The 9,275-nt window shown below is 36.2% G+C and overlaps 1 pseudogene; it reads right to left on the reverse strand.

The window, feature by feature from the left end:
- Window positions 1-6,277: 6,277 nt before the first annotated feature.
- Window positions 6,278-8,245, reverse strand: LOC140858377 (zinc finger BED domain-containing protein RICESLEEPER 2-like; annotated as a pseudogene).
- Between the last annotated feature and the right edge of the window lie 1,030 nt (window positions 8,246-9,275).

Here is a 9,275-nt window from a genome sequence, read left to right on the forward strand (position 1 = left end):
CAAGGTGTTAAAGACTTGCCTGCCGCACTGGCTACTGCTGATGCTTTGGTGGATTTGCAAATCAATAAGCCCGATAATGGGTCTTCAATAAGCAAGTCAAAATTTGCTGAGAAGATCTACAAGAAGAACCAAAATTCAAAGATGCTGGAGAGAAGCAGACCAAAGATGTTGATAAAGGGAAGGCGAAGATGGAGGGTTCCCACCAAAGGAGGGATCAAGCCAACCCTCATCTTGATTGCTTCATCTGCAATGGCCCTCATCTTGCTCGAAATTATCTCAACAAGGGCAAGATAAGTGCCATTATTGCCGAAGAAGCCCGTGATGATGATTTTGATTCAGAGGCTACACATTAAGTTGCATCATTGCAATTGCTTGGAGCAATTCAGGCAGAGAAAGCCAAAGAACGTCTCAAACTGATGTTTGTGCGTATGGGAGTCAATGGACATCAACTTTCAGCCATGGTGGACACTGGTGCCACTCACAATTTTGTGGGTGAAAGGATTATACCCACTCTAGGCTTGAGTGTGGTGAAACACCCGAGCCGTATCAAAGCAGTCAATTCCAAGCCCAGGCCGTGAGGGGCATGGCCTTTGATGTCCAAGTGACCATTGGCGGATGGAATGGTCGCATGAACCTAATGGTGGTTCCATTGGACGACTACAACTTGATCCTTGGCAATGACTTTTTCGTCACTGCCAAAGTGGCGATATTACCACACCTATATAGACTGATGATCCATGATAAGAAGAAACCTTATTTTGTTATAGGGTGCAGCATGCCTTCGGATGCTGGTGTTCACGAACCAAAGTGGAGATGATCTCCGCCATGCAGTTGGCCCATGGATGGAAGTGAAGCCAAATAACTTACCTTGCTGCTCTCGTTGATGTGGGCCCTGATGAGACAGCAGAGGTGCCAAAGGAGGTGGCTGAAATTCTGCAAGAATTCGATGATGTGATACCTTCGAAGTTGCCTAAAGGGTTACTGCCTCGACATGCTATGGACCACAAGATTGATCTTGTGCCCGGCACAAGACCTCCTACCGAAGCTCCATACAAAATATCGTCTAAGGAGTTGGCCGAATTAAAGAAGCAGTTGGGTGAACTGCTGGATGTAGAAAAGGTACAACCATCCAAAGCCCCTTTCGGTGCCCTTGTGTTGTTTTAGGAGAAGAATGATGGTTCTCTTAGGCTCTGTATGGACTACAGAGGTCTAAACAAAGTCACCATCAAGAATAAGTATCCGGTGCCCCTAATTTTAGATTTGTTTGATCGTTTTGTTGGGAATAGTATCCCAAAGCCAATCATCAGTCTGTTGACGGTTGTGCTCCTTTTGTATTAGTACATGAATTATAAATAAATAAAAGTTATTTTGATATTTTTTCATCATAAATATTTCATCTTTTAATGAACTCCTGTGTTGTGGTGAAGTCCTTAGGACTATTTAGACTCGACAAAGGAGGATTTGTCGCTTAGTCCTTAAACCTGTTCGCGACCAAATGATATGTTGTTACCAAGGACGATAACGTTTATCGAGCATAGATCATTGTGTGCCATATGGGTTGGTTATCCTCATAACCAAGGAGTGTGGAGACACTTGTATGGCATACAGGTGAGATATAATGGTACATCTGTACTGAACGTGACCGACTCCGGAGCTATTTCTGCTGTCAAGATTTGCTCCGATGGAATATGGGTATAAATGTCCCTCCAACCTGAGACCGTCACGATGACTTGCAAGCAACTCACTACACTTAGGCACTGGACTATCTGAATTTCTAATTCAGTGACGGAAGGCTGCTGGGTGTAGTCAAGTACTTGATTTGTCGGTGCGTGTGTCAAGATGGGATTAACCACTCCAGTTTAGGAGCTGTGTACAGTCGTATTTCAATTTAGCAAAATCTTGACCAGGGTAGTCCTAGTGAGGAGTCACAGGACTAATTGAGTTGAGCATGATTCGGATGATCTCATCAGGGTTGACAGTTTAACCCTGAGTCGTCCTAAACACGGGGGTCAAAAGGGATGAATTATATGGTAACCATATTCATGTAAGTTCTGAATGTTGTGATTGTGACTATTCGACCTATCCGGTCATCGGGTACCATTGCTAGATGATCACTTCGATTAGTACAGGAATTGGTTCCTGTGCTACCGGCTTAGGTTCGAACCTGCAGGGTCACACACATTAGAGGTTCCTTTTTGATCTGATGGCTGATTATGAGTCTTATGTATCTGAGACTCTATGATTGAAAATTAGAATTCTCTAATCATGAGTTCCACATATTTTGGGTACCGGGATCAAAATTTTGAATTTTAAATTTTGAATTTGAAATTTGAATTTTTTGATCAGGATTTCATATCGATGGTCTCTGATGCCTAATTGCCCATCGAATTTGGACTTAATATTTATGAGAGGTTTAATTAGTGATTTGATCACTAATTAACTCAATTTAATTGAGTAATTATTTTTAGATCAAGTCCAATTGAATTGGATTCAGTTTGGATTGACCCGATTAGGTTAAGTGTTGATCTAATCGCAAAGGTGGTTTAGTCCCTGATTTGATCAAGGGTTAGGCTTAGTTAATTTTTTATTTGATTAAGATTTTATTGAGCCTAATTAAGCCTAATTATGTTGGATTTAATCTAGTCTAATTGTGCTTAACCTATTTTAATTAGGTTGGCTCAATTTGAATCAAACCACCTTGTTTTAAATTCCCTGCGCCACCCAACTTCCTTGCCCCATTTGAATTTGCGAGAAGAAATTTTTTCATGAATTTTCTCTCATGCAAAGCTCTCTCACACCCACTTTTGTGCACCATATGGATGGATAAAGCTGATTAGTTAACCATTCAAATTCAAAGCGTGTTTGAATTTGAATGGATAACTTATCTCTTTTGCCTTCAAGCTTATCCATCTTGTGCGCCACATAATTCACACGAGAAAGAGTTTCTCGTGAAACATTTCCACGCACAAAGAGTCCACGCCCTTCTCTTCTCATGCCACAAGTGGATAGGGATGAGTTGGTTTTCATTTGAATTCAAATTTGATTTGAATTCAAATGTGTAACCACTTGTCTTTATCCTCTCACGCGGATAAGACATGTTTTGAACTGTTTTAAAAGAGATAGGGAGGTGGGGCGTGTGTAAAAAAATTTTGAGAAAGAGAGTGGGGTGTGAGGAAGTCTTATACATGAGATGAAAGTCCAAAACCTTCCGAGAGAAAAAGAAAGAAAAAAAGAAAATTGGGCGCAGGGTTTTCAGTGTAATCCCTAGGGTTTCAGCCAGGGGTTCGGAAAGTGAGATTGGTGTGCCACGAGTGTCGTGAGTCCACCAAATTTTAGGAAGAGATCTATCAGCCTCTCAACCAACCATGCAGATGATCCAGAGCATTCAAAAAGTTGGCACACATCGATCGAAAGAGTTCGATCAATATCAGCCATCAAAATGATAAAATTACGAACTAGCATTCATGAGGAACCGATCAGACGGGAGCTTCGTGTGGACGATCCGCAGAGGCCAGATACTAGTGTGGCTATGACATGATGATCAGAGCCCTCCGATGGTGATCAGATTGCGGTGATCGACTACCCGCAAAAGATGATGTGTTCTGAATACAGTACAGTAAAAAGTTTACTGTTTCAAATTTAAATTTTAAATTTAAATGCATGCTGTTGTATCATTTTTAGATCTTAGTGTAGGGTTAATTAGTATTAATTAATGAGATTAATTAATAATTCCACTATAAAATAGTAATTTTGAAAAAGTTTTAAAATTATCATTTTGCCCCTACACTGAATTTTCGCTAGAAATGGTATCAGAGCATGTTTTTAGAATATGATATACATATACATGCGTAGATTAAGGTGTAATCTATAAGTTTAAATTTGAAATTCAAAATTTAAAATTTAAAATTTAAAATTTGTTAGAAGTTTCAAATTTGAAATTCAAAATTTGAAATTTAAATTTTAAAATTTGAATTTTAAAATTTAAATTTTGAAATTTGAAATTTGTTTGAAATTTCAAATTTAAAATTTGAAATTCGAAATTTAAAATTTGAAATTCAAAATTCAAAATTTAAAATTCAAAGATTGGAAATTCAAAATTTAAAATTTGGTTGAAATCTCAAATTTAAAATTTAAAATTTAAAATTTAAAATTCAAAATTTAAAATTTAAAATTCCAAGATTGGAAATTCAAAATTTAAAATTTGGTTGAAATCTCAAATTTGAAATTTAAAATTTGAAATTTGAAATTTAAAATTTAAATTTTGAAATTGGTATATTTAGATATACTTAGGGCTGGAACTGGACCGGGCTGGGCCGGGCCAGACCTCTATCCAAGCCCCGCCCGTAATTTTTCTATGGGCTTCGGGCCGGGCTTCGGCCCAAAAATTTTTCAAAACATGAGGCCCGAGTCCAGCCCGGGCCCAAGCCCGAGCCTGGCCCGGGCCCATTCGGGCCGGCTCTAACCTAATCGGCCTGGCCCTAACCTAATCGGCCTGGCCCGAACTTAATCGGGCCGGCCTTTACCTTGTGTGACGGAGCATCTCGCTGGTAACATGCAGAATTTGTGTGAGCAGAAAAAGCAATAGCCCGACGCACTACTTGAGATGGGAGGGAAGCAATGCGATTGAAAACTTTGTGGCCAAGCTATGTATGCCAAGACTACCTTCTGTCCGTTTCCTTCTGAAGACGTTGCCATATAAATTTATAATTAAGTAACGCTGGCAAGGAATTCGGACAATAAGCTAGCCGGCACATAGAACAAAGCCTCTACCAGCATTCCTGAGCAACAACACAGGTCACAATAATATGCTGAAGATCTTCAATTTGCTTAGGACATAGATCACAATGTTGCTCTGATACCACTAGTCCACAACGAGCTAAATAAGCCTTACAAGGCATCCGATTTCACAAAAGCTGCCACCAAAATAATTTGACTAGAGGCAAAACTTGTAACTTCCAAATCCAGGAAAAGGTTAAAGATGCAGTAGAATGAGAATGATAGGAAAGCTGGGCCATATCATGCAAAGTCACAGCATGCAATTTTGGGTTGCCCCAAACAAGAGCTCATGTGCAAGAGGAATAGCACAAATTTGTGTCATCATATCAGCCGAAAACAAGGAAGCAAGAAGTGGCACATTCCATGTCCAAGAGGGAGTAATAAGGTCAGCAACCTGCATATCAGGACATTGGGAATTCATATTAAGATAAGTAGGTGATGCTATCAATGGAACAGTAGAAAGCCAAGGGTGTGTATAGACATTAACATGGGCTGCTAAACCAAGCATTCATTGGAACTGAAAATGCACATGAGGGCTAAGTGAAGATTGGAACCTGTAAAGAAACCATCAATCTTTCTAAGGATTGGATATAGATGATAGATCTGGATTACTGAATATGTATTCAGATCCGAGACCTAAATCCAATCCATTACTAGCTCTAACAAAAGCATTCAAATCTGAAACAAATGATTTGTCTTAAAACAATGATGAACAACTTAACATCACAATAATTGACTTTAACGATTATATAGTGACATAGGGAGGTATTACAATGTTTGTATCACTATTCTATATTTACTAAAATTCTTTCTGAAATGAAGTTCATTCTGCAGATCCCAGATAAAACTACATAATGTAGTTCCTACTTGCTGAAAATTATAAAACAATGGCAGTGTCAAAACATTCACATATTCCTACCATCTGAAGATGCTATAATAAAGAAGAACAGGAGGCAGCAGACCAAAGAGCTTCAGCATGTTTCATATGCACCCAGTCTTCTTTCCCTAATTTTCCCACTATAGTCTTCCTGCAAAATAACAGCCAATTCATATGGAATAGCCTCATTAGTGCCCAAAGAAAAATCTGTTTATTGAGTTGATTTGGCAATGAGATCAATCATTAGTGCCCATCTTGTTTGACACTTGTCACACACCAATTTTTAATTAAAAGAAAGAGATTGATGAGCTTATACCAAAATACAAGAAGCAACCTCCATCTTCATTCATTCGTTGTCATCAAAATCTGTATTTAGAATAAACTAAATAATTAAAAGATGAAGAAATTTAAATATGAAAATCTGTAACTTCATATAGATTAAAATAAATTTTAAAGATGCTTATATAATATTACATCCATGTTCCAACTTTACTGCTTGGCTTGCTCTGGGGTGCCATCATCCGCAATTAAGCTACTTATAACTGTTAACATATATATCAATCATAAATTTTCAAAATATAAATACTATAAGTAAATAAAAAATATAATATAAATTTAAAATATTTATATACCTTCATCATATTCTTCACGAAGCCAATCTTGAGTACAAACTAAGGCCTCAACAGTAGATGGGCTCAATGAACTCCGATACTGATCTACAACTCTACCGCCAGTGCTGAATGCCGATTCTGATGAAACAGTAGAGATTGGAATAGCGAGAATGTCTCTTGCCATTCTTGATAATATAGGATAGATTGCTGTATTACTCTTCCACCATGTCAAGATATCAAACTGTTTGTCCCTCAAATCAGAAAGTACATCATCATCCAAATAACTATCTAGCTCTGATCTCTTTGACCTTTTTGAAGAACTTTAATTTCTAAACTGAACAAAATCCATGTCAAATTTTATTTTACTCAAATTAAAAGTAGAAACTGAATTTATATCCTTTTGTCCATCAAAATCAGCTGCTAGCTCACTTGAACCTATAGAAGGCTGCACTCTTGTTGCATCTGCATACTCATTATAAAATTTATAAAGACAAGCACGAATATGATCAATCTTCTTCTTGCTCTCTTCTGCATCAAATGCCATTTGATAACAAAACTCTATAAATATCAACTTTGACCTCGGATCCAAAATAGAAGCAATGACCAATAAAATATTGCACTGAGACCAATATTTGTTGAACTTCTTTTGCATCTCATTTGTTAACTGCTTTAGTATATCATAATTATCATTGGTATCAACATTCTCATTCATCAATAAAGCCCTAATTCCCCAAACTTCTTTTATGTAGAAATTAGATGTGGGATACTTGTAACCAGAAAATACTTTAGTGGCATCTAGAAAGCCTTCTAAAAATTTAAGAATTACATCAGCTTGTTTCCATTCATCGTTGCTAGGACATATGCATGAATGCTCAGTTGCATATCTAATAAAAATATTTTTATAAGTAATTGCATCAGTCAACATTTTATAAGTGAAATTCCATCTTGTAGCAACATCCAAATTAAGCCCTTTTTTAATAGGAAGTCTCATATGTTGTGCAATTTCATTAAGTCCTTGCATTCGAGATGGAGATGCAGATACATATCTAATAATCTCTCTTATGCATTCAATAGCTTCATGAATTATTTTCATCCCATCCTGAACCATAATGTTTAATATATGTGCACAGCGTCTAATATGACTATACTCCCCATTAAATAATATTCCGTAAGAAAAATGATCTTGAATCCTTCTAATTACAGCATCATTTGTGGAGCAATAATCTAAAGTAATAGCACATATTTTAGAATCTAGTTCCCATTCAAGAAGACACTTTCCAATAGCATCTTCAATTGCAAAACTTGTATGAGGGTATGGTATTTTCTTAAAACTAATTATCTTCTTATGCAGAATAAAGTCAGAATCAATATAATGTGCCGTGAGAGAAATATAACCAATTTTCTGATTTGATGTCCAAATATCAATAGTGAAACTAACCTGAGTACTTAATTTCTTAAATGTATCAAATAATTTTTTCCTTTCTGCTTGGTATAAAGCTATACAGTCATTTCTTACTGTCTTACGACCAATAATATTAAATAACGGCTGAACAGATCTCATAAAATCTGAAAAAATAGGATGCTCAATAACATGAAATGGAAGCTCGGCACATATGATAAATTTTGCAAGCAATTTTCTGCTCTCTTCTTGATTGAATTTAAAAGACTTCACCGAATCTTTTGAACTTGCTACTATCAACATTTGATTAACTGGATTCTTTTGATATTTCTTGCAAACATTTTCAAGATGCCGTTTAAGATGACTTGTTCCTCCTTTCGTACTATCACTTAATATCTTTTTACAATATTTGCATATAGCTATTGATCCACCAGATTTTTTTTCCTCGATAAAATGAGTCCATACCCAAGATCTTTTCTTAGAATTTTTGTCACAATCAATTTCAGAATTATCTTCATTTTTGTCACCTTCGTTCCTTATATGTTCCACAGTCTCATTTTCACCCATTTTAGATTCAGACATCAGGACAACAATCTGCATAAATAATATTATAAATTACTCAAAAGAATCACTTAATATCAAATTACAGTATAAATCAAAAACTATCAAAATAAAAAATCCAATAGAAAAAGCATTATAAACCGATCAACCAATACTTAATACCACTATAGCAGCACGTGGCTAAAAGAGAATATAAAATTTATGGTGCCTGATATCAGTCAAAAATCTAAAAGATTAGATGAAACATTGAAACATAATGAGGATTTCAACGAAAAATAAAAATTTGTGGGTAAATGTAACATTACTTTAGATTCTCATGTAGCATTGACAATGATCTTGTGATTTCCTATGATGAACTCTCATAGCAAATGTAACAATCATTATTCTTCAATAGGATAAATCATTTACTTATAATTCAAAATAGCAATGAATAGCTCACCCAGTCCTGCCTCACTTGCATTCTATGGCTTCTTAATTTTTAATATCCACAGGCTGACCCTCCAATCTATCCAGAAACCGATCCTTTTTATCCAAAGTTCAGGTGAAATGAACAACCATTGTAATTGTTAAAAAAATAAATAAATAAAATAAAAACAGTAATACTAAAGGCTAGCCAATTTGACAGAGCCACGAAGGCCACCATATCCAGCACTTCTATAAATTTTATGATCCTAAAATTACCTCTAATTAGTAGAATCTCTTTTCTTCCCAGTACCACCCAAATATGGGTATTGCTCGAATAATTTCTAATGCCATTCCCATCCAAGAGTAAAAATCATTCTCAATAATACGTCCAGCATTAAACAAGCCAGGAAAGATGTAAAAATCATTCAACAACAGATTGAAACATCTATAAATCCTGAACATGTAAACGGACAATCGAAAGTTAAAGCAAAAGCCAGGGAAGATGATATTCTCCTATTACAGATAAGGACATAGAAGCCAGTCATCTCGCCAACAGATCCACTAAAAGTCTAAAACCTCTCCTAAGAATTTTTCAGATCCAATTCTTCTCTATGTGTGAATTGATCCCTACCAACTCTATCGGCTA

This window comes from Elaeis guineensis, chromosome 6 (genome assembly GCF_000442705.2).
Source record: "Elaeis guineensis isolate ETL-2024a chromosome 6, EG11, whole genome shotgun sequence".
In the NCBI taxonomy this organism is placed as follows: Eukaryota; Viridiplantae; Streptophyta; class Magnoliopsida; order Arecales; family Arecaceae; genus Elaeis; species Elaeis guineensis.